Below are 24,901 nucleotides of genomic sequence, written 5' to 3' on the forward strand. Positions count from 1 at the left end.
TTCCTGCAGTTGGGGCACTTGCAGGGGGCTTCCCTTAGCGGTGGGTCCGTTGGTGTTTGATCAAGGCAGAGCTGCTGAAGAAGCCCTTCCCACATGTGGGACACTCGTAGGGCCTCTCCCCGGTGTGGATGCGCTGGTGGGTGACGAGGGTGGAGTTGTGTTTGAAGCCCTTCCCGCAGTCAGGGCAGAGGAAGGGCCTCTCCTCGGTGTGAATCCGCTGGTGCCGGAGGAGATGGGAGCTGCTCTGAAACCTCTTCTGACACTCAGGACACTCGTAGGGCCTCTCCCCAGTGTGGACCATTTGGTGGATGATCAGCTGGGACCTCTGGCTGAAGCTCTTCCCACATTCCCCACATTTGTATGGCCATTCTCCAGTGTGGATGATCTGGTGGCGGATCAAGTAGGACCTTCGGCTGAAGCTCTTCCCACATTCCCCACACTCGTAGGTTCTCTCCCCAGTGTGAATGCGTTGGTGGATGACGAGTTTGGATCTGCAGCTGAAGCCCTTCCCACACTCCCCACACTCATAGGGCCATTCCCCGGTGTGGATCATCTGGTGGCAGATCAGGTTGTTGCTCCACCTGAAGCTCTTCCCACACTCCAAGCACTTGTGGGGCTTCTCGCCATCATGGAGCTGCTCATGGACCACCAGCTCCGAGCTCTGGCTGGAGCTCTGTCCACCTTCCTGGTACAGGGTGGGTCTTTCCTCCTCAGAGCACCCTGGGCTGGGTTTGCAGCCCTTCCTCCTGTGAGATATCTTGGGATTTTCCTCCCCGTTGGATTCCTGTGCTGTGGAGCTGCTCAAAACAGCCTCTTCCACGAGGTTCTCCTGTGGGGATTTGTCCTCCCTGGTCTCCATCCTCAGCTCCTTGTCTGGGGCAGGAAGGACAAGGAGAGGATGGGATTTGCCTCCGTGCCAGAGGGAAGGGGAAGGAGATCCCCCCAGTGCGTCCCCGGCAGGACGGCGTCGGCAGCGGGGTTGTCCTGCAGCCAGGGGCCATGGAGGACATAGGGGAGATGGAGCAGGAGAGAGGGGGAAAGGGGCACTGACTTCCTCCTCACCTGCCTGGGGGTCCCAGGGCTCCTTCCTCATCCTTGCAGCCTCCACCTCCATGTGGTGAATGTTTGGCGATGGGAAATTCTGTTCTGGGAAGAAAACAAATTGTGCACACATTGAGTTTTGTACTGGTTTGGAGCAAAGCAGGGCGAGAACTTATGCCGGAATTACAATTTAATAAGAAAATTAGGATCACGGCAATGATCCAGAAACACTGGCTTAATCTGACAGAGTCAGGATATAACCTGACACCCCGTTGGTCAGGGTGGTGGTAGCAGTCTGATGAAATGGTGGCTGCAGTCCTGTTGGAGTGATGAACATGATTCTGTCAAAGCAGGGATCCTGTAGAAGGGTCTGGTCTTCCTCTGAAGGTCCAGTGGTGCTTATGGAGCTCTTGTCCTCTGGGAATCCAGTAGGCAAGGTGGTCCTGGTGTTGCAAGGGTGAGATTATATCCAGGTAGGAATGCTTGGTTCCTCCCCCTGGGCGGAGCATCCCACAATGGGATGATGTATTTTTATCAGTCCTGCAGTGACACTCAATGGCCCATGAACAGAAGATGGCCCCTGGAGGGCGTTATCAAGGCTGAGTCATGGCAGAGATAAAGAACACTGCCCCACCTGTTTATCACAGTTCATGAAGATGGTGACTGAAAACACACTTTTGGTTACATCTTACATTGTCACCTGAAACAGGGAGGCAATCCCTGCTCGGGGTGGGGGGTGAACACCACCCCCCTTACCCAAACTGGCTCAGGTGTAAAACCCCCACACTGGGAAGGCCCCGCACACAGGGGACAATGTCACCCTTGCCCTGCCGCAGGGAAGGTCTCTGTCCCTGTCACTCCCTTGGCCTCCCCTCTCTTCTCTTTCTTTCCATCTCTCTCTTTACCTCACATTAACTGTTCAATAAAATCCACTTGGGATTTGGTCTCGTTAGCACCTTAATTGGGGCAGAGGCAACTCTAACAATTTTGTTAACCAGATTGCAGCATTATTTTGCAGAGATTTTAGGCACTGTTTTCTGACCCCTGAGGAGGGCTGGGACCATGCCAGGGACATCCTGCAGTGACATCCCCCCTGTCCCGCTCTGCGTGCGCTCAGTCCCAAACCTGACCCTGATCCTGGTCTCAATCTCACTCCATGTTTAGACACACTCACAGTTCTGTATTTAATCTCATCCCAGTGCCAGACTCATCTAGCCCCAGACCCAATCCCAACCCCAGCCCTAAAGCCAATCCCATGTCTAGCCTTAACCCCAAGCCCAGCTCTAATCCAAATCTCAGCCCCAGCTCCAACCCCAGCCCCAATTCCAGCCCCTTCCTAAATCCTCAGTCCAAACCAAATCCCAGGTTCAGCCCTTCTGGGGGTTTGGGGGTGTCTCTGTCCCTCTGACCCCGATGATGTTTCGGCAGGGTCACACCAGGGTTGAGAGGGACAGAGACCCCCCTGGCCTCCCCAGGGATGAGAAGGTCGGAGAGCCCCCCCAGCCCCGAGCACCCTCAGTGGTGAGAGGGACACAGAGCCCCTGGTCCCCAGCCCTGCACAGGCATTCTCTGAGGCCAGAGGGATGGAGACCCCCTGAGAATTCCCCAGGGTGAGAGGACAGAGACCCCCGAGCATCCCCTGGGCTGAGAGGGAGAGAGATTGCCCTGAGCAGCCCCTGGCACAGGGTGAGAGGGAGGGAGACCCCCCAGGCATTCCCTGGGGTGAGAACGATGGAGACCCCCTGGGGAATGGCCTGGGCTGACAGGGACAGGGACAACCCATCCAAGCCCCTCCCAAGCATCCCCGAGGGCAAGAAGCACAGAGACCCCTCGAGCATTCCCTGGGCACCAGACAAAATAAACTCGGCAGAAATCAAACTTAACCCTACATAAAATGCCTTGAGGAATATTTGCTCTTCCCACAAGTCACCTGTGATGGAAACACAAATCCCAAACATGAATAAACTGACAATAGAAGCAATTCTGTGGCACTTGCAAATTTCATCAGTTCCTGCACAGCTCCAGCTCAGCTGCTGGCAGGTTCCGATAAAAGGAAAGTGGAAATTTGGCCCAATACAGATTCTGTGAAAAAATGGAAAGTTCTGTGTATCTGTCACAAAGGTGACAGGGACGAAGAAAATAATGATTCCCACATTTGGCAAAGCTCTCAAACCTATGAATTCGGGAGTTTTTGGGAATTCATTACTTGAGCTGGGCATCTTGTAGGACTTTTAGCAGCCTTGTGTTCCTCAACTTGTGGTGAATGATCCTTTTCAGTCTTGCATTTGTCATTTGGTCCCTTTCCTCCAATGATTTTTACAAACTTTTCAAGGAAGGACAAAAAAATATTTTCTTTACACTGGCAACCCACAACAGCCATTTTCCTCATAAGTTCTCCCACAAGTCCCTCAGAGGAAGCTGCGTTAAAGTTTCCAAGAGTTCCTCTAGAAGGAGCCACAATCTGCGCAGAGGAGGGAACCATGCTGTTGTTAAAGGCACTTGGGGTCAGAGAACAGTGCCCTGAACTCATTGAGCCAAAATAATGTCACCATCTGGTTAATAAAATGGTTAGAGAGAAGCCTCTGCCCCAATTAATGTACTAACGAGACCAAATCCAAAGTGGATTTTATTGAACAGTAAATGTGAGCTAGCGAGAGAGATGGAAAGAAAGAGCAAAAGGGGGAGAGCAAGGGAGTGACAGGGACAGAGACCTCCCCTGGGGCAGGGCAAGTGTGACATTGTCCCCTGTGTGCGGGGCCTTCCCAGGGTGGGGGTTTTACACCTGAGCCAGTTTGGGTAAGGGGGGTGGTGTTCACCCCCCACCCCGAGTAGGGATTGCCTCACTGCTTCAGGTGACAATGTAAGATGTCACCAAAAGTGTGTTTTCAGTCACCATCTTCATGAACTGTGATAAACAGGTGGGGCAGTGTTCTTTATCTCTGCCATGACTCAGCCCTGATAACGCCCTCCGGGGGCCATCTTCTGTTAATGGGCCATTGAGTGTCACTGCAGGACTGATAAAATTACATCATCCCATTGTGGGATGCTCCGCCCAGGGGGAGGAACCAAGCATTCCTGCCTGGATATAATCTCACCTTTGCAACACCAGGAGCACCTTGCCTACTGGATTCCCAGAGGACAAGAGCTCCATCAGCACCACTGGACCTCCAGAGGAAGACCAGACCCTTCTACAGGATTCCTGCTTTGACAGAATCACGTTCATCACTCCAACAGGACTGCAGCCACCATTTCATCAGACTGCTACCACCACCCTGCCCAACGGGGTGTCAGGTGACTCTGTCAGATTAAGCCAGTGTTTCTGGATCATTGCTTTGATCCTAATTTTCTCATTAAATTGTAATTTTGGCTTAGACTCTCCCCCTGCTTTGCTCCAAACCAGTACAAAACTCAATGTGCGCACCATTTGTTTTCTTCCCAGAACAGAATTTCCCATCCCCAAACCTTTGCCACATGGAGGAGGAGGCTGCGAGGACGAGGAAGGAGCCCTGGGACACCCTGGCAGGTGAGGAGGAAGTCAGTGCACCCTTCCCCCTCTCTCCTGCTCCATCTCCCAGCCCAGCCTGGCCCCCGGCTGCAGGACGGCCCCACTGCCGACGCCGTCCTGCCGGGGACGCACTGGGGGGATCTCCTTCCCCTTCCCTCTGGCACGGAGGCAAATCCCATCTTCTCCTTGACCTTCCTGCCCCAGACGAGGAGATGAGGATGGAGACCAGGGAGGACAAATCCCCACGGCAGAACCTCATGGCAGAGGCCGTTTTGAGCAGCTCCATGTCACAGGAATCCAACCGGGAGGAAAATCCCCAGAGATCCTGCAGGAGGAGGGGCTCCAAGCCCAGCCCAGGGTGTTCTGAGGAGGAAAGACCCACCCTGTGCCAGGAAGGTGGGCAGAGCTGCAGCCAGAGCTCGGAGCTGGTGGTCCATGAGCAGGTTCACCATGGGGAGAAGCCCTACAAGTGCTTGGAGTGTGGGAAGAGCTTCAAGAATAGCAACAATCTGAAACAACACCAGATGATCCACACCGGGGAATGGCCTTTCAGGTGTGGGGAGTGTGGGAAGGGCTTCAGCTGCAGCTCTGCCCTTGTCGTCCACCAACGCATCCACACTGGGGAGAGGCCCTACGAGTGTGGGGAATGTGGGAAGAGCTTCAGCCGAAGGGCCCACTTGATCCGCCACCAGATCATCCACACTGGGGAAAGGCCATACATGTGTGAGCAGTGTGGGAAGAGCTTCAGCCGAAGGTCCCACTTGATCCGGCACCAGAACATCCACACTGGGGAAAGGGCATACAAATGTGGGGAATGTGGGAAGAGCTTTGGCCAGAGGTCCTACCTGATCATCCACCAAAGGATCCACACTGGGGAGAGGCCCTATGAGTGTCCTGAGTGTCAGAAGAGCTTTCACACCAGCTCCATTCTTCTCAAGCACCAGCGGATTCACACCGGGGAGAGGCCCTTCCACTGCCTGCACTGCAGGAAGAGCTTCAAGCAAAAATCCCACCTCATCAGGCACCAGCGCATCCACACCAGGGACAGGCCCTATGACTGTCCCCAGTGTGGGAAGAGCTTCTCCAGGAGGTCTCACTTGACCTGACATGAACAGAGGTACAAGTAAGGGAAGCCCTGCAGGTGCCTCAACTGCAGGAGGAGCTTCATGAACTTTTCCAGCTCCATCCCCCATGGGAGAGCCCATGTTGGGAAGAGCTCTGGTGATCCATGTTCCTTGTGATCCATGCTAGGAAGAGATCATTCCCTTTTCCTACCCCTGCCAATGAAATGGTTTGGGATTGAAGAACATGAGGGTCTGGCCATGGCCCTGTCATTACATTCACTCCCACCTCAGGTCATTGCCAGGGGCAGGAAAGGGACTCTCTCTCTCTCTCTCTCTCTCTCTCTCTCTCCCTGAGGAGAAGGGTGTCTGTTCCAGGCAGGAGGAAATGCGTGGCTGGGAAGAGCCAGTCAGTGGTGATGTAGTTTTCCCTGTAAATAGTTTTTCTTATCCATTCTGTTATCAGTATTTTTTCTGTTCCTGTTTGTTCCTTGTCTCGTTGCTGTTCCCAGTAAATTGTTCTTATCCCAGCCCAGGATCTTTGCCTTTTGTGCTTTCCATGGGAGGCGGGAGGGCAGCGAGCAGCAGCGCGGTTTTAGCGGGAGCAGGAAATTGGGGAATCCCATTCCTGAACCCCGGCCCATGGAAACAGAGCATCCCAGCTGGTGCCAGCCCTGGTGGCCACGGCAGCAGCCTTGGGAGCGGGTCCCTGGCTGGGGCTGTGGGAACCTCTTCACTCTGGTGCCCAGGGACAGGAGTGGAGGGAGCGGCTGCAGCTGAGTCGGGGCAGGCTGGGGTTGGATCTCAGGAAAAGGTTTTTGCCCAGAGGCTGCTGGGGCACTGCCCAGGCTGCCCAGGGAAGGGTCACAGCTCCAGGGCTCTCTGAGCTCCAGCAGCGTTTGGACAGCGCTGCCAGGCCCAGGCTGGCATTGTTGGGGTGTCCTGTGCAGGGCCAGCAGTTGGACTCGAGGATCCTGATGGGTCCCTCCCAGCTCAGCCAATTCTGTGGCTCTGGGATCCCATGACCCTGGGGATGGGACTGCCAATGGTTGCCATGGCAATGGGCTCTGGCTCCAGGCCTGAGCTGGTGTCCATGGCAACCACCCCTGGCATGGGGTCTCCATGGAGCTGCCCAGGGACTGCCCATAGCAACAGGGGCTGTGATGGTTGCCATGGAAACTGACCATAGTAACAGGGGGCTGGTGATGGCTGCCATGGAAACTGACCACAGCAACAGGGGCTGGTGATGGTTGCCATGGAAACTGACCACAGCAACAGGGGCTGGTGATGGTTGCCATGGAAACTGACCACAGCAACAGGGGTTCCTCGTGATGTTTGCCTGCTAAGAATCAGGTTTGTCACAGGCCCTCAGAGGGGTTCCGTGGGGACTTTCCAAGAGTTTCCAGGCTGTTCAAGGCCTGGAATGTCACAGGCAGACACAGGGGCTTCATGGAGACCTCCCAGGGGTTTCTGGGGATGGTAAAGAGCCGTGTGGTCAGAGGCAGTCACAGCCATTCCATGGTGACATCCCAGGGCACCTTGGGCTGCAAAGGCACCGATCTGTCACAGGCACTCACGGGGACTCCATGGTGACATCCCAGGAGTCCCCAGGCTGCCAAAGAGCTGGGATGTGACAGACACTCACAGGGGTTCCTGTCATGGGCAGAGTGGGAGCTTCAGGCAAAAGCTTTATTTCTTTATTGGAGGAACTCCTGCTGAGTCATGAGGTGGAGAAATGACACCCAGCAGTCATCATGGATCCTCAAACCCCTGCAGGACCCGCAGACTTCTAAAATTCCTCCTAAGAGAGGAGACTGGGAGAGACTGGATCCAATCCCAGCCCCAAAATTTGTCAAAGGTGTAAAAGATTGGACAGGTGGAATTGAACCTTAATGCAATTTTCCCACAGGATTAACAATGGAATGCCAGATATATTTATATAAATACAGCTCTAATTGTTTCTGATCATGATTAGAAGAAAGAACTTTACCAGAGTTATTTACTCCACACTACAGGAGCAATAACAATTATTAGAATATTCTGCTCTAGGGAGCAATTTTGAAGTAAGGAGGGCCTTGCTGGAGTGGTTTGAGCCCATTGCAGGCAGAGCCTCCTGCTCCAGCAGGAACTGCCTTTCCTGTGCCAGGAGCAGGGCAGGTCCCGCTGCAGGAAAAGCCCCAGGCCAGCCCCAGGCCAGGGAAGGCCTCGGGCACAAGGGCAGAGTGCCGTGCTGGGAGCTGTGCCAGGCAGAGCCTGAGGCACCAAAGGCACCTTGGCAGCAGCAGCTGCTTGCAGGGCATGGCCAGAAGCCTCCCTTGGCAAGCCGGCCTGGTGGCCAGCACTGCAGAGCTGCTGCCTCAGGGCTCATTTCTGGCTGGGCTCTGGAAAGCCACTTCTGCTCCAGGAGCCTGACTGGGAAGCCATTGGCCCCAGCACCTTGGGGACAAGATATTAATGACAAAACCCTTTGTGCCAGCAGAGACAAGGCAGGGGCAGAGGAAAGGGGAGAGGCAGGCCCAGGGGACAGGGCTGCCATGGTGATGGCTGTGAGGTCACTGCCCCTGCAGCAGCCTGGCTGCCCTCAGCAGACATTCTGGCCAGGAGCGTTGTGAGGGCACCCAGTAAATCAGAGAACCAACACAACAGGAGTTCCATTCTCTGGGAGGGGATTTCACTGGGTCAGGTTGCACAAAGCTCCTGATCTTGGAGAATCCCTGTGATGGGGCATCCACTTCTCTGGAAAAACAGTTGCAGTTTTGTGCCACTCTCATCATTGTAAAATATTTCCTCCTTCTAACAAATGAAAATCGACCTTCATTCAGTTTGAGACATTGACCCTTCTTCTGTCCATGCAAGATTTGGGATAAAATAACTTTGATCACAGTTTCTGTTTTCATAGACCTTGGAGAGGACCCAAAAATCTCACAAGATGGGGTTTGGAGGCCTCATCACATATCCAGCAGGTGGAGGCTGTGGGCTCTGGGGTCAGTGGTGTGGAGACTGAGGACAGAACAGGAGTAGTCTGGGAGGGATTGAAGGGTAGTTTCAGGGAGGCTGGAGCTTTTCTTCATAGAGGATAAAAGCATGAGAAGGAAATAATGGCACCAAGGGCACCTGGGGAGGCCCAGAGTGGACGCCAAGAGAAAGGAATTTCCCTCCCAGGGCAGGACTGTGGTGCAGCACGTCCCCAGAAGGAGCCTGGAGCAGCCCAAGGCTTTGTGTGGGCAGGCAGAGGCAGGCAGGAGGCAGAGCTGTCAGCATAGGAAGGGGCCAGCGAGGTGGGGCAGCCGGGGGATGAGGACAGCCTGCAGGGACAGAGGCGCAGGGCAGGGACACCGTAGGACAGCCTGGGCTGCAGAGGGCACAGGCATGTGCAGCAGCTGCAAGGCCCTGACAGAGCCAACCTGTGCAGCACTTTGGCCATGGCTGCTGGCCCTGGGCCTGAGGCCACCAGGGGACAAGTGACCCTTGCAGCCCTGGGGCCTCAGTGCCTCCTTGTCCCTGCTCAGCAGCCTGGCAGGGGCCGCCCCATGGTCCTGCCCTTGGCATTGCACATCCCCACATGCCAGTGCCCATCCCGGGAAGAGCCCTGAGCAATGAGGGAGGGACAGGATCTGCCTTGCCAGGGGCTGGGGCTCAGCCTTAGCCCTTTGCATTCCTGAAACACAATCCAGGTTTGCTCAGCACCAGAGACACCTTTCCCTTGCTGTCCCCACCTGTCATCAGTGCCTCCAGTGTTCTGCTGTACCTGGAACCTGGGGACACTTTCTCAGTTGTGTCTCTCAGTGGGACCCATTAAAACTTCAAGAAACTTTGGAGTTTGATTCTGACTTCTAATTCTTGATAAGTTTTTTGAACACTCTCTCAGGGACTGAGTCTGGTGTAAACAACACCAAAGCCCCAGAGGGTCATTAAAGTCCTTGTGCTGTGTCTGTGCTGCTGAGCTGGGCTGGGCTCCTGGCACAAAGACAGGTCCTGCCAAACCAAGAAGAGCTTCAAAAAGACATTTCTCCTGAGGAGCAGCTCCTCTCCCAGCCCAGCGGGGCTGAGGGTGCTGCCTGCCGGCACCTGAAGGCAGTGAAGCCGACAGCGGCTCAAAGCAGCTGGAAGGAAAATTCTGAGCTCATTCATGGAAAATCTTCACCACTTCTGACACCGTCAGTCTCTGGCTGCCAGGATCTCCTGAAGCTGACCCAGGACAGAACTGATGTGACTGTAAGGATGGCTCTGCTGCCGTTTCTGGTTTGGGGAGGATGTGCTGCAGAGCGGGGCTGCCCTGGGCACCGTCAGAGGGACAGGGCAGGAGGGCTCCTGCTGCCAGAGACAGCTGCAGGGGGTGAAGCTGGGGCTGCAGCCAGGGTGGCCCAGGGCTGTCTTGCAGAGCAGCTCCTGCAGCCCTCAGGGCTCTTGGCCAGCCCAGGGAATGTGCCACCTGCCAGGACAGCTCTCAGCCTGCCTGGCAGCTCCCCATGGACTGTGCAGGGGAGAAGTTGGAGGTGGAAGGAGTGACCCCCATCAGGGCAGGTTCCTCCTGCTGTGGAGATGGTGCAGCATGGCCAGGGCTGCTGTCAGCTTTCTCCTAAAGGGAAGGCAAAGGGGCTGTCAGGTTTGTCTGTGTCACTGAGACTCTTGCACTGTCACCCTGGGCATCAGCAGATCTGCCTCAGATCTCACTCAGAAAGTGCCTCCTCACCCTCCTCTGGCTACGGACAGCAGCAGCAGCACCTTGGCTTGCAGCATCTCTGTTTGTCTGCCCTGCCCTTAAGGCCCTGCTGCAAGGGAGATGCCCCTGGGAGTGCCCTGTCCTGGAAGGGGTCTGCAGGGCAGAGCTGAGCCCCAAGGGCAGGGATGGGCTCTGGCAACACTGGCAGGGACAAGGCTTGGATAGAGAGAAACAGCTCCCAGTAGGCACAACTCCAGGCAGCAGAGAGGCAGAGGAACCATGGCTATCCCTTCCTGTTCAACAACAAAGAAAAAAAAGGAGAGAAGTGATTAGGGAAATTTATTTTGAAATTGGAGCTGTCAAAATTCCACTTTATTTTTCAGGGACGTTTTAAGTTCAATCACCCTGAAATAAAGGAGATGAAATGAGCAAAGTGCACCTGTGTGGGGACCAGCAGGTCTGACTGAACTGGGGCACAGGGAGCCCTGTTCTCCCTCTGGGCTCCCCAGTGTTCAGGCTGAGAGCAATGCTGAAGATAAGATCAGGCAGTAACTCAGCAGCAGAAACACCAACTCAAAAAAAAAAAAAAAAAAAAAAAAGAAAGTTTAGTAAAGTTCCCTCACAGGAAGAGAAGTAATTTTGAAAGGATTCCAAATAAAATATATAGGACGGACCCAAAGAAATTGGCCCTATCTTGTCAATGCCTTTTTTAACATTTCATGATGCCCAGAGTGAAGAAATGTCCAACAGCAGCTCCATCAGCCACTTCCTCCTGCTGGCACTGGCAGAGATGCGGCAGCTGCAGCTCCTGCACTTCTGCCTCTTGCTGGGCATCTCCCTGGCTGCCCTCCTGGGCAACGGCCTCATCATCAGCGCCGTAGCCTGCGGCCACCACCTGCACACGCCCATGTTCTTCTTCCTGCTCAACCTGGCCCTCAGCCACCTGGGCTCCATCTGCACCACTGTCCCCAAAGCCATGCACAATTCCCTCTGGGACACCAGCACCATCTCCTACACAGGATGTGCTGTTCAGCTCTTTTACATTATGTTCTTCATCTCAGCAGAGCTTTCCCTCCTGACCATCATGTGCTACGACCGCTACGTGTCCATCTGCAAACCCCTGCACTACGGGACCCTCCTGGGCAGCAGAGCTTGTGCCCACATGGCAGCAGCTGCCTGGGCCAGTGCCTTCCTCAATGCTCTCATGCTCACAGCCAATGCATTTTCCCTGCCCCTGTGCCATGGCAATGCGCTGGGCCAGTTCTTCTGTGAAATCCCACAGATCCTCAAGCTCTCCTGCTCCAAATCCCACCTCAGGGAATTTGGGCTTCTTGCTGTTAGTGCCTGTTTGTTATTTGGTTGTTTTGTGTTCATTGTTTTCTCCTATGTGCAGATCTTCAGGGCCGTGCTGAGGATCCCCTCTGAGCAGGGACGGCACAAAGCCTTTTCCACCTGCCTCCCTCACCTGGCCATGGTCTCTCTGTTTGCCAGCACTGCAGCATTTGCTCACCTGAAGCCCCCCTCGATGTCCTCCCCATCCCTGGATCTGGCCCTGTCAGTTCTGTACTCGGTGGTGCCTCCAGCCCTGAACCCCCTCATCTACAACCTGAGGAACCAGGAGCTCAAGGCTGCAGTGTGGAGACTGATGACTGGATGCTTTCGGAAACATTAAACTATTGGCCATTTTCTGCCAATCACTTGTAATAAAAGTCATTTTTGATACTTATTGCTTTGGTTGTGGGCATTTTTGCTTTGTTTTACTTTTATCATCTTCTCCCCAAGGAAATGTCATTCTTGGTGCCATTTGTCATTTTGTTTCTCTCCACATTCCCTGTGCCACAGATTGTATCAATGAGGGGCTGCACTCTAAGTGGCTTTAAAGGAACTCAAGGATGTCCCAGCAGAGTTTTCTGCAGAGCTGCCCTTTTGTTGCCTTCTCTGGAGCTGCAGCAGTAATGTCTGTGTGCAGAGCTGGGGCAGATCAGTGCTGGCACAGCAGCTGTGCCCAGCAGCAGCAGCAGCACTTGGTGTTGCCAGTGCTGCTCCCGTGGCCCTGCCCCGCTGCCCTGGTGGCCCTGGTGTTGCTGCAGGGCCTGAGTGCTCTCGGGGCCGGGCAGAGTCCTGGGGGTGGCAGTGCCGGGGCTGCAGCAGGGACAGGCCATGGGCACTGCTGGGGCAGCGCTGACGCCTCAGGCCAGGGCCTGGGGGCTCCAGGCTCCTTGCCCAGGCTCTCTCAAGAACACGGCCAGGCCAATGCTCAGCACAGAAAACCCCCATGAGCAGCCCCAGAGTTGTGGTGTGGGGACATGGACGTGAGGGAGCACAAGTGCCATCAGCCCCTGGGGCCAGGAAGGGCTGGGGGACGCCAGGGAAACCACTCAGCTTTGTCCTGGCCTCTGCACTCAGCCAGAAAGTTTGTTCCCATCAGCTGGGACTTTCCTGTCCCACTGCAGACGCTGTTGCTCAGAGCCAGGGCTGCCTGGCAGCCACCCCCAAACTGCCCTGAGCATTTCCTCTGCTTCACCTCTGCTTTCTTTCCTCTTCCCTGGTCCAGATTTCTTCCTGTTGCCCAGCCCTGTTCCCTCCCCTGCACACAGCCCATCTCTGTTTGCCCTTTCCTCTCTGGCCCCACTCCCCATTGCAGTTCCTGACTTGGCACCATGGGAACGTCCCTTGGGGAGCAGGATCATCCCACAAGTGCTGCAGGAATTGTCTGCAGGCTCCTGCAGTGCCTGGTGCTGCTCCCTTGCCAGAGGCAGCCCAGGCCAGGGGGGCACATCTGGGCTGCTGTGTCTGCCTGTGGGGCTCCCTGTTCTGGGCAAGGAGGAGGAGCTGCAGAGGCTCTGCAGGACTGACAGGATGGGCTTTGGGGCTGTGAGGAGAAGCTGAGGGACCTGGGCTGCTGCAGCTTCTGAAGAGGAGGCCCAGGGCTCCTGCTGCAACTGCTCCAAGGGTGGTTTCAGAGAATCCCAGAATCAGCAAGGTTGGAAAAAACCCTGGAAATCATCAAGTCCAACCTGTGTCCTGACACCGCCTTGTCTCCCCTGAGCCTCCTCTTCTCCAGGATCAACAACCCCAGCTCCCTCAGCCGCTCCTCACAGGACTTGTGCTCCAGACCCCTCACCAGCCTTGCTGCCCTTCTCTGGACATGCTCCAGCCCCTCCATGTCCTTCCTAAACTGGGGGGCCCAGAACTGGACACAGCACTCGAGGTGCTGCCCAAGCAGTGCCCAGCACAGGGGAAGAATCAATGCACTGATCACACTGGCCACACCATTCCTGATCCATATGAGTGCCAGGGCTTGGATGAGGGAAATGGTGGGGAGGAGGTGGAGACAAAGTGTTATTGATTGTCAGCCATGGATGGTCTTGATTTTCATATCTGTTCAGACTGCATTAGAAGGTGCTGGGGGCCAATATCAATAGGACATTGCAGATCTCCATCTATAAACAGGAAAAGAAAACAGGACAAAACAGTTCTGTCTGCATTTTTAATTGAGTCTATTCCCTTTGAATACACTTCTGAAATCAGTCTAATTAACCACAGAAGAATTGAAAACTACAGTGATTCTCAAGAGCTTTTCATTTACATGCATTTGAACAACTGTTTATGAGATTTTGTCACTGAATTCCTGAACTGAAGAGCTCAAGAAAGAAGAGGCCTCTGGAGTAGGAAAATTCATCAGCAACCTCCAAGGGGCTGAGGATGCATCCCCATCAGAGCAGCAATGAGCAGAAATGGGCAGAGCTTTGTGGCTGCCCCAGCTCTGGGATGGGCCCTGGGCCTGGAGCAGGAGCAGCTCTGGAGGGCCCCAAGGCCGGGGCTCTTGTGCTGGCCTGGGCAGGTGGGATGGCAGCAGGGGCTGCAGAGCTCTCAGCAGCTGAGGCCGAGGGGAGCAGGGCAGCCAGGGAGCCTCCTTGTGCCTTGGGCAAGCCCCTTCCCCCATGGCTGGGGCTGAGTCCTGGCTGAGCTGCAGCTGCTGCTGTGCCCTTGGCAGGGGCTGAGGCCGTGGGGCCAGTGGCCAGAGCAGCCTGGCCTGAGCAGAGCTGTGGGGCCAGAGGCGGCTGGGCTGTGCTGGGGAGAGGCCCTTGGTGCTGCACAGAGCTCAGGGCAGCTGGCAGAGCTTGCAGGGAGCTGGGCTGGGCTCCGAGAGCCTGGCCCAGAAACCATTAGTGTCCATCTCAGCCTGGCTGAGCGTGCAGGGGCAGGACTCAGCCCAGGCCTTGTGGGGCAGGGCCAGCGCCTGTGCAAGGCATTGAAAACAGGCAAGTGCCTGAGAGAGGAGGCTGCTCTGTGCCCTTGGGGGCATGGACACAGCAGGGAGGGGGCCCAGGACATTTGTCAGCGCCAGCCTCTGTCCCCAGCCCTTGGCAGCCCTGGCTGCTGAGCCCAGCTTTGGCCTGGGCTGAGTTTGGCTGTGGCCCAGCTCCATCCTGCTGCGGGGCTCAGGGCCTGTTCCCGGCCATGGCCAGCCCTGGCCGGCCTCTCTGCTGGCCCAGAGGCCGGCAGAGCCCGGGGCAGGGCTGTCTGTGCAGCCCCACAGGTGCCACGGGCTGGGCAGGAGCTGGCAGAGGCTGCCCAGCAGGGAGGCCATGGGGCACAGAGCCCCAAGGCTGCCGTGGGCACCACGGCACAGGGGCCGTTCCCAGCCGCAATGCTCCTGTCCTGGGCTGGGCCTGCACAGGGGCTGTGGCACCATGGCTGGGCCAGCACAGGGCCACCAAGGGGCCACGCAGCCGCTGCCGGGGCTGGCAGCAAGGCCGGGCACAGACAAGGAATTGCTGAGCGTGGCCTGCGCTGGCCAGGGCTGACTGTGCCAAAGGCAGAGCTCAGCTGCCCTTGGGGGCTGCAGGAACACTCAGGAGCCCAAAGAGCCTCCATGGCTGTGCTGGAGACCAAGGCTGGAGCAGGGAAATGCAGGGCTGCTGCGCCATGGCGAGGGCATGGAATTCCAGCACACACCTCAGCTCTCGGATGATCCCGGCACCGTGCTGGGCCCTGTTTCAGCCTGGAGCAGAGCAGATGTTGATGGCACAGGAGCCCTGCGGGGCTGGCAGGGACCTGCAGCTTGCAAGGTGCTCTGCTCTCCCTCAGCTCCTCTCTGAGAGATCCAATCCCAGCTGGGCACCTCAGGGCATGAGTGGCACTGCCTGTTTATGGGCACACAGCTGATGTCTGCCTGGAAAGGGGCACAGGGTTTAATACTTGTGCATTTCATAATAGTAAGTAATAAAATTTTTATTCTCTGTGTCATTTGAGTACTTTTAAGAGATGGCAACGTTTTCCCACCTGGAAAAGGAGTTTCTTAGTTGTACTGGATTCTTCTACTGATGGCAGGAGAAGAAATACTGATCTTTCCCTCTACCTTTGCCACCAACATTCATTCTAATATTTCATTACTCTCTTCCTTCAGGTGTTTCCAGCTCTCCTTTTTAAATGGCCATGTCTAAGAAAATCTCTTCATTTAGAACAAATGTGTCTATGTCCTTCCCATTGCTCCCAGTTTTCCTCTTGCAGCTGCTCTCTGGTCATTCCACCAATGTCTCCCTTGATTGGCTTCATGCTTTGAGCTTCAGGGAGCTGCCCAAACTTTCAGAAGTTTAAATGACTCCTTACTCAGCATTTTAGTTGTATTTTTATCTTTTCTATCACCTCTTCTGATGTCTTTGTTTAAAATCCTTCCTCTATGGCAATCCCTTGTGGATGGTGGACATGTCAGATGTTGCTGGAATGTCACAAGGAGCTGAGGGAAGTGTTTTGATGTGTAGTAAATTTTATCATGTTCACATTTTTATGTTGACCATGAAGACAAACCTTCCTCTGAGTCTCACCATTTCCTGGTCCCTCAAAGGACACAAACCTGATGAGTTGTGGTTCCCACTCCAGTGGCTGCACTTGGAGCTCCCTCCATCCCCAGAGCCATGAAGGGTCTTGATTTTCATATCTATTCCAACTGCATGAGGAGGTTCTTGGATTTAGTGTCAATTGGAGATTGCACACATCAATGAATTAACAGGGAAAAAAAATAAACAAGACCTAAGAAATCTTTTCTTGCTGTCCTTTTAAATATAATGTGTTCACTTTGAATAGGCTTCTGAAATCTGTCTAATCAACCACAAGAGACTTAGAAACTTAAATTACTCCCAGTGGCTTGGCTTGTTAAGGTTAATGAGTTAACCTGAATGTTAATGAGCCCTGGGACACTGAATTGCTGAACTGAAGAGCTGAAGGCTGAAGAAGCCTCCGGAGCAGTAAAATTCAGCAGCAGCCTCCAAGGTGCTGAGGATGTCAGCAGCCCCCACTGAGGCCATCCCTGCCCAGAGACCGTGGGGAAATGGGCAGACAAGGAGAGCGTCCCTGGGGCTGGGGCAGCAGAACTCAGAGGCAGCAGCGGCTCCAGCTGGGAAATGGAGTGTGGGATGGGGCTGTGAAAGCCCTGCCTGGGCTGTGCCAAGCAGGACACACAAGCCCTGACCCCCATCCACTAAGAAACTCACTCAAGGGAGACATTTATAAGGAATTACAATTGTTTGTGTACTCTGTGTTGGATGCACTGGAGAAATACCCACAAGAGATTCTCAGGAGCTCCAGACAACAAAACAGCCTTCACTGGGAACTTCAGAAAAGCAGAGAAACTTTGGCAAAAGATTTAATACAACATTCAATGAACAAAAACCACTTCTCAAAGCATTAACTTGGCCCATTCAACTTCACAAACTCTAAGCCTGTTCAATTTTAAGTTAATCAACATTTGCAAGTGGATGGATATAGAAGACAGAAAGAGAGAAAGGCAAAAAAAATTTAGAGAAGTACACCCAGAACTACCAACTCCTGGATTCCCGTAGTGTTCAGATACAAATTCCAAGAGGATTTAGGGTCAAGATGTGTGCTTGCCTTGTGGTCAGCCTTAAAAACCTTTTGTTGTTCCTGGGCCCTTCCCCCAGGTGGGACTTGGGGTCATTTGGTCACTCAGGAGCTGGGCTGGGGCTCCAGAGGTGGCTGTGGAGCATTGCCTGTGCTGTGCCAGGGACTGGCAGCCACTGCTGGGCTGGGATAGAGGCTCTGGGGGGATTGGGGTTCCAGGGCAGGGCAGGGCTGGGGTTCCAGGGCAGGGCAAGGCTGGACCTGCCCCTTCCTCCCCACACATGAAATGTTTCCAGCCAACAATCTCCTCCAGTCTGTCACAACAGGCAATGTTGGAGGTGGAACCCCAATTCTGGGCATGGGCACCTGGTCTAGAAGGACAGTTCTTTTCCACAGGAAGGAAACCCCCATTTCTCCGTTCATTTCAGGTTTGATTGCCTGGATTCGGTTTGGTTTTGTTGTTGCTTTGTTTCCTTGGTGTGCCTGAAGTGTCAGGAGCAGAGTGACTCTTGCCAAGGAACTTTGCCGTGCTGTTGCTTAATATTAAATCTGGATTTTTCTGCTCCCTTGCCGGGGATTTTTCCAGTGCTCTCAAGCCCTCGTTGGTAACAGGGTGAAGGAGCCCTGGCCCAGGCTCTGGCCCTGGGGGACACGGGGACGCTGCCGGGGGGTCCCTGTCCCCCTGTCCCACCCCCCACGGCCCCGTCCCCCATCCCCGTGTCAGGCTCTGGGGTCGATCTCGTGGAACATCCTCTGGGGGAGGCTGCGGCGCCGGGGGCGGGGGGACCCGGGGGGACAGGGGACCCCGCTGTGCACGAGCAGCGTTGGACTTCTCTGGGGGAACTGTGAGGGGGGGCTGGGGTGGAGTGACCTCCCCAGTGACCTCACACAGTCCTGTGATGTCACACAGCTGCCCTGTGATGTCACACAGCTGCCCTGTGATGTCACACAGCCCCTGTGATGTCACATAGCCATCTCGGTGATGTTACAGCCTGCTCCTGTGATGTCACACAGCCCCTGTGATGTCACACAGCTCCTGTGATGTCACGCAACCTTGGCTCAGCACTGGGCAGCCCCGGCGCCGTCCCAGCAGTGGCCTCTCCCTCCTGCCCCGTCCCTCAGCCGGTGCCGCCCTTGGGGCGCTGGGCCTTGGCTTCCTCTTCTCCCTGGGCATCCCCTGCCACCCGCCCGCCCAGGGTGTCCCGGGGAGCTGCTGCCCCTGAGCCAGGGGCTCTGCTCTGCTGCCCTGGGCACCCTGGGGCTCCCGCAACATCCCACGGCCAGGCCGGGCCCAGAGTGTCACAATGTCCCCTTGGTTCCATCGGGCCCCGCAGGGTCACAGCGCTCCCTGCGCTCCCTGAGGCCCCTCATCACCCAGCCCAGGCCATTGCTGTGGGTCCAGTCCCTCCCAGTATGATCCCAGTGTCTCCTAGTCTCTCTCAGTATATCCCAGTTGATCCCAAGATGCTCCGAGTCACTCCCATTTCCTCCCAGTTGCTTCCAGCATGATTCCAGTTACCCACAGCCGCTCCGAGTGACCCTTAGTTCAGTTCCAGTTGCTCCCAGTATATCCCAGTTGCTCCCAATATATCCCAGTTGTCCCAAACATGGTCCAAACTGCCCTCAGCATGTTCCTGGTCACTCCCGTTATGATCTCAGTCCCCCTCAGTGTCGTCCCAGTTCCACCCAGTATGGTTCCAGTTGCCCCCAGGATGATCTCATTCATTCCCAGTACATCCCAGCTGCCCCCAGCATGTACCCATCATTCCCAGTCATTCCCAGTTGCTCCCAGTAGCCCTCAGTGTGCTCCCAGTCGCTCCCAGTATTTCCATGTCCGTGCTCCAAGTGCTGCTCCCAGCCCTGATCCGTGGGGATGGGAATGTCCCGCTCCCTTGCCGGGGCAGGGTCACACCTGAGCCAGGTGTGCAGGGCAGGACCTTGCCCTGACCCCCAGCACTGCCCCAGCTGCAGGATCTGCTTCCCACCGGCCTCTTCCTCCTGCGGCCCCGAGCCCAGCTTGGTGCTGAACAAAGGGGCTGGGCCGGGGTCATCCCCCGGCGGGGGCTGCGCACCCCCTCTGCCCCCTCTCCAAATTCCCTCTGGGGGAACAGGAGCTGGGGCTGGAGCCCTGTGGGTAGGGACAAGGGGGTGACAATGGGATGGGGGGTGTCACACACGCTCTGGGGGGGACACACACGGCCCCGGGGACCCCCCGTCACCTTCTCCTGCAGCACCAGGAGGATGGCCCCAAACATGGAGCCACTGACCCCTGGCAGCATCTTGGGGGTGGGGTCTGGTGGCAGCTTTTGGGGTCTGGGGGAGCCACAACCACCCAAAAACACCCTTTCAGCCCCACAGCTACCCCTGGACTCCTCAAACCACCCCACAGCTCCCAGCCAGGACTCCCCCAACTACTCCCTGCAAGATAAATGACCCCAAGAACCACCAAAACCTCTTTCCATCTCCCCCAAGACCCACCCAAATTCTCTGCAAGCCACACAGCCTTGTCAGGGACCCAAACCTCCCTCACAGACCCTGCCAAGCCTCCTCCCAGCACCACAAATGCCCACGAGATTGACAGAAGCCTTTCCCAGTCCCCCCAGGAGCCCCTAAACTCCCACCTCCCGTGGCACTGACCAGGACAGGAACATTTACTGACCAGGACCAGCTCGGGCACTTCAGCAGCGATCTGGGCACTTTGCAGGGGACACCCCAAATGGGGAGACCCAGGCCAAGGATTGGGAGAAGAGTTGGGCTCGGGTGGACATGTTCTGCCAGCGCACTTATGAGATTGTGGACATGTCTCCTGGCTTTGATAGCTTCAGAACACCCAAATCCTACCAAATATTCCATTGAACCAACCCCAAATTCACCCCCAAATCTCAGTAAATGGTGCAGCTTTAGATATCTTTGTTTACTTTCTTTATTTTCACCCCAGTTTTGGTTGTTTAGACTGGGTGAAGATGGAGATGAAATCATTCTGATGGAAACGACCTCCAAGATCATGCAGCACTGTTTGATGCCACCAGAAGAAATAACTGGACAGAGCAGGGGAGATTTCTTGGGGTGTAAAGTCAACAAATCACTTCTTCCCAATGAATTTCCAGTTTAGATCAGAGTCCTGATGGATGTTCCTGCCCCTGTGTTCATCCAGGTGCCTATGGGGATCCAAGAGGACATGGAGACCACCAGCCAGGTGTCTTCTCAGCAGGGATCACAGGGAACGTGGGTCACCAGGGCTCTGACTGACATGGGTCCTTCCATGGGGGATGGAGTTGGAGCAGTGCACAAAGCTGTTCCTGCAGTTGGGGCACTCGCTGGGCTTCCCTTACCGGTGGGTCCATTGGTGTCGGGCCAAGTGAGAACTCCAGGTGAAGCTCTTCCCACACTGGGGACACTCGTAGGGCCTCTACCCGGTGTGGATGCGCCGGTGGGTGACGAGGTAGGAGTTGCGCTTGAAGCCCTTCCCGCAGTCAGGGCAGAGGAAGGGCCTCTCCTCGGTGTGAATCCGCTGGTGCCGGAGGAGACTGGAGCTGGTCTGAAACCTCTTCTGACACTCAGGACACTCGTAGGGCCTCTCCCCGGTGTGGATCCTCAGGTGGGCAATCAGGCCAGAGCTGTCACTGAAGCCCTTCCCACACTCCCCACACCTGAAGGGCCATTCCCCAGTGTGGATCATCTGGTGACGGACCAGGTTGTAGCTTCTCCTGAAGCCCTTCCCACACTCCCCACACTCGTAGGGCCATTCCCCAGTGTGGATAATCTGGTGACGGACCAGGTGGTAGCTTCTCCTGAAGCTCTTCCCACAATCCAAGCACTCATAGGGCCTCTCCCTGTCATGGAGCTGCTCATGGACCACCAGCTCCAAGCTCTGATACTCTGAAGCTCTGCTTAAACTCTGCCCACCTTCCTGGCACAGGTTGGGTCTTTCCTCCTCAGAGCACCCTGGGCTGGGCTTGGAGCCCCTCCTTCTCTGGGATCTCTGGGGATTTTCCTCCCAGTTGGATTCTGGCACCATGGAGCTGCTCAAAACGGCCTCTTCCACGAGGTTCTGCTGTGGGAATTTGTCCTCCATGGTCTCCATTCTCAGCTCCTGGTCTGGGGGCAGAAGGACAAGGAGAGGATGGGATTTGCCTCCGTGCCAGAGGGAAGGGGAAGGAGATCCCCCAGTGCTTCCCCAGCAGGATGGCGTCGGCAGCGGGGTTGTCCTGCAGCCGGGGCCCGTGCTGGGCTGGGAGATGGAGCAGGAGAGAATGGGAAAGGGGCAGTGACTTCCTCCTCACCTGCCAGGGTGTCCCAGGGCTCCTTCCTCGTCCTTGCAGCCTCCTCCTCCATGTGACAAAGGTTTGGGGATGGGAAATTCTGTTCTGGGAAGAAAAATGGTGCGCACATTGAGTTTTGTACTGGTTTGGAGCAAAGCAAGGGGAGAATTTATGCCAGAATTACAAGTTACTGAGAAAATTAAGATCAAGGCAATTGTCCAGAAACACTGCCTTAATCTGACCGAGTCAGGATATAACCTGACACCCTGTTGGTCAGGGAGGTGGTAGCAGTCTGATGAAATGGTGGCTGCAGTCCTGTTGGAGTGATGAATGTGATTCTGTCAAAGCGGGGATCCTGTAGAAGGGTCTGGTCTTCCTCTGCAGGCCCAGTGGTGCTTATGGAGCTCTCGTCCTCTGGGAATCCAGTAGGCAAGGTGCTCCTGGTGTTGCAAGGGTGAGATTATATCCAGGCAGGAATGCTTGGTTCCTCCCCCTGGGCGGAGCATCCCACAATGGGATGATGTCATTTTATCAGTCCTGCAGTGACACTCAATGGCCCATTAACAGAAGATGGCCCCTGGAGGGCGTTATCAGGGCTGAGTCATGGCAGAGATAAAGAACACTGCCCCACCTGTTTATCACAGTTCATGAAGATGGTGACTGAAAACACACTTTTGGTTACATCTTACATTGTCACCTGAAGCAGTGAGGCAATCCCTGCTCGGGGTGGGGGGTAAATTCCTAAATAATTCCCGAATTCACAGGCTTGGGGGCATTGCCAAATGTCAGAATCATTATTCTCTTTGTCCCTGTCACCTTTGTGACAGCTATACAGAGCTTTCCTTGCTCTTAATAAACTGTATTGGGCCAAATTTCCACTTTTCTTTTATCAGAACCTGCCAGCAGCTGCGCTGGAGCTGTGCAGGAACTGATGAGATTTGCAATTACCAAAGAATTGCTTCTATTGTCGGTTTATTCATGTTTGGGATTTGTTTGCATTTCCATCACAAGTGACTTCTGGGAAGGGCAAGTATTCCTCAAGGCATTTTATGTAGGGTTAAGTTTGATTTCTGCCGAGTTTATTTTGTCTGGTGCCCAGGGGATGTTCGAGGGGTCTCTGTGCCTCTCACCCTGGGGGATGCTTGGGAGGGCCTTGGATGGGTTGTCCCTGTCCCTGTCAGCCCAGGCCATTGCCCAGGGGGTCTCCATTGTTCTCACCCCAGGGAATGCCTGGGGGGTCTCCCTCCCTCTCACCCTGTGCCAGGGGGTGCTCGGGGCAGCCTCTGTCCCTCTCAGCCCAGGGGATGCTCGGGGGTCTCTGTCCCCTCACCCTGGGGAATTCTCGGGGGGTCTCGATCCCTCTGGCCTCAGGGAATGCTTGTGCAGGGCTGGGGACCAGGGGCTCTGTGTCCCTCTCACCGCTGAGGGTGCTCGGGGCTGGGGGGGCTCTCCGACCTTCTCATCCCTGAGGAGGCCAGGGGGGTCTCTGTCCCTCTCAGCCCTCGTGTGACCCTGCCCAAACATCATCGGGGTCAGAGGGACAGAGACACCCCCAAACCCTCAGAAAGGCTGAACCTGGGATTTGATTTGGGGCTGAGGGTTTAGGAGGGGGCTGGAATTGGGGCTGGGGTTGGAGCTGGGGCTGAGATTTGGATTAGAGCTGGATTGGGGTTAAGGTTAGACATGGGACTGGCTTTAGGGCTGCGGCTGGAATTGGGTCTGGGGCTAGATGAGTCTGGCACTGGGATGAGATTAAATACAGAACTGTGAGTGTGTCTAAATGTGGAGTGAGATTGAGTCCAGGATCAGGGTCAGGTTTGGGACTGAGCACACGGAGAGCAGGACAGGGGTGATGTCACTGCAGGATGTCCCCGGCATCGTCCCAGCCCTCCTCAGGCACCTCCAAACATGGGGGGCAGCTGGGTGCTCCAAGATCCAGGTGCTCCCACGCTGCCCCTCAATACCAGGCGAGCATTCCCTGAGGGCAGCCCTGAATGTGACCCTTGGGGCTCTGGGATCAGCCCTCACATCCCTGTGGGAGCAGCTGCTTCCTGAGGAAGGGTGAAGCCCAGCTGTCCTTTCCTTCTGGTGCCTCCTCCTCTCCTCAGCTGAGGATGTCAAACTCCCCAGGATCAGGAAAATCCCCATTCTCTGTTTCCTTGTGGCTGCAGCCTGGAACATGCACTCAGAATGAAGAACTTTCTGACAGCCCTGCTGAATGACACCGGGAGGAGGTCTGTGAGAAAGGGAGGAAATTGTATTTTGATAGGAAATAAAGCTACAATATTACTTCTTTCCATCGCATTCGCTGTTTGTGTTTATGTCCTCCTTTCTCTACTGCCTTTCTCTGCCTGCTCTGTTTCAGTCTCAGTGTCCCCCTTGACCCAGGGTAGCTCCCACCAAAGGCCCTGCCCTGATTTCATTCCCAGTGCAGGAGCTACAACCACCATGGGTGAAGTTTTGAAGGCTGGCAGTGAAATGTCACTGTAGGATCTTGCTCCACTTGGCTTCTGGCTCTTCCATAAGAGTTTTGCCTTCGGGGCAGGAACATCTTTTCCTGGCTAGGAACTGGAATTCCAGCCCCTGGGAGCGTGTGCCATGGATGCCAGAGGGGCATTCCCGAGGCTCCCAGGGTGCTGCTCCTGCCGTGCCTCCCAAGGAGCTGTGCAGGGCCAGGGGACAAGGTGCAGCAGCTGTGTTGGTTCTGCAGTGCCACAAGGGCCCCTGGTTCCATGAGTTTCCGCACTGCCAGCAGCAGTTCCTGGGTTCCCGTGGTGCCCTGCTGTGTCACCATGGATATTTGGTGGCATGAAGTTCCTCAGTGTCACAATGGCCTACCTGGCTCCATGAGCTCCCACAGTGTCCAAATGGCCTCCTTGGATGGGCAGTGTCACCATGGGCCATTGGCTCCATGCAGCCCCGCTGGGTCACCGTGGACTCCTTGGTTCCATAGAGCTTAACGGTGAGGATGGCACCAGCAGCTTCCATCTGCAACAGAGATCCAGGGAAAGGACAGGGACAGAGAATTCAGCTGGGAGACTCAGAGAATTCTGCTTCCAGAGATCATTTCTGGTCACACTGTCCCTTGTAGAAAGGTGACACCATTCCAGGCAGCCTGTACTGAGCAGGTGCTTCCTGAGTGGGGTTTGTTGTTCAGGAAGCCTGCTCAGGCTTTTCCATTCTTTCCTTCCCAAGAGGAAAACTTCTCCTGGGCCTGTGTGCAGGCAGAGCCCTGAGGAGAGCAGGTGGGACACGGTGCAGTGGGCTGGGACATGGAGCTGCAGAGCTCAGGGACAAGGTTCTGCTGCAGGGCACAGGGATGTCAGTGCCAGGTGGGCCATGTCAGACATGGTGAGGCTGGGGCTGAGGAGCAGCTTGTCCAAACAGGGTCAGCCCTCAAGGGGCTCATTCTTCTACATGCCCAGACCTCCTAAGGAGACATTCAGGATCAAGGTCACCTGGGGAATGCTTCTATCAGCTCTTCTCTGAAGTGGAAAATAAAAAA

At 55.4% G+C, this 24,901-nt stretch overlaps 2 pseudogenes; one reads left to right on the top strand and one right to left on the bottom strand.

Annotated features, from left to right (window-relative positions):
• LOC128820668 (uncharacterized) overlaps positions 1–24,901 on the bottom strand; it is a 1,438,581-nt pseudogene that overhangs the window by 535,063 nt on the left and 878,617 nt on the right.
• Positions 4,426–24,901, top strand: part of LOC128820667 (uncharacterized) — a 2,212,279-nt pseudogene continuing 2,191,803 nt past the window's right edge.

Source organism: Vidua macroura, chromosome 30, assembly GCF_024509145.1.
Source record: "Vidua macroura isolate BioBank_ID:100142 chromosome 30, ASM2450914v1, whole genome shotgun sequence".
Lineage (NCBI taxonomy): Eukaryota > Metazoa > Chordata > Aves > Passeriformes > Viduidae > Vidua > Vidua macroura.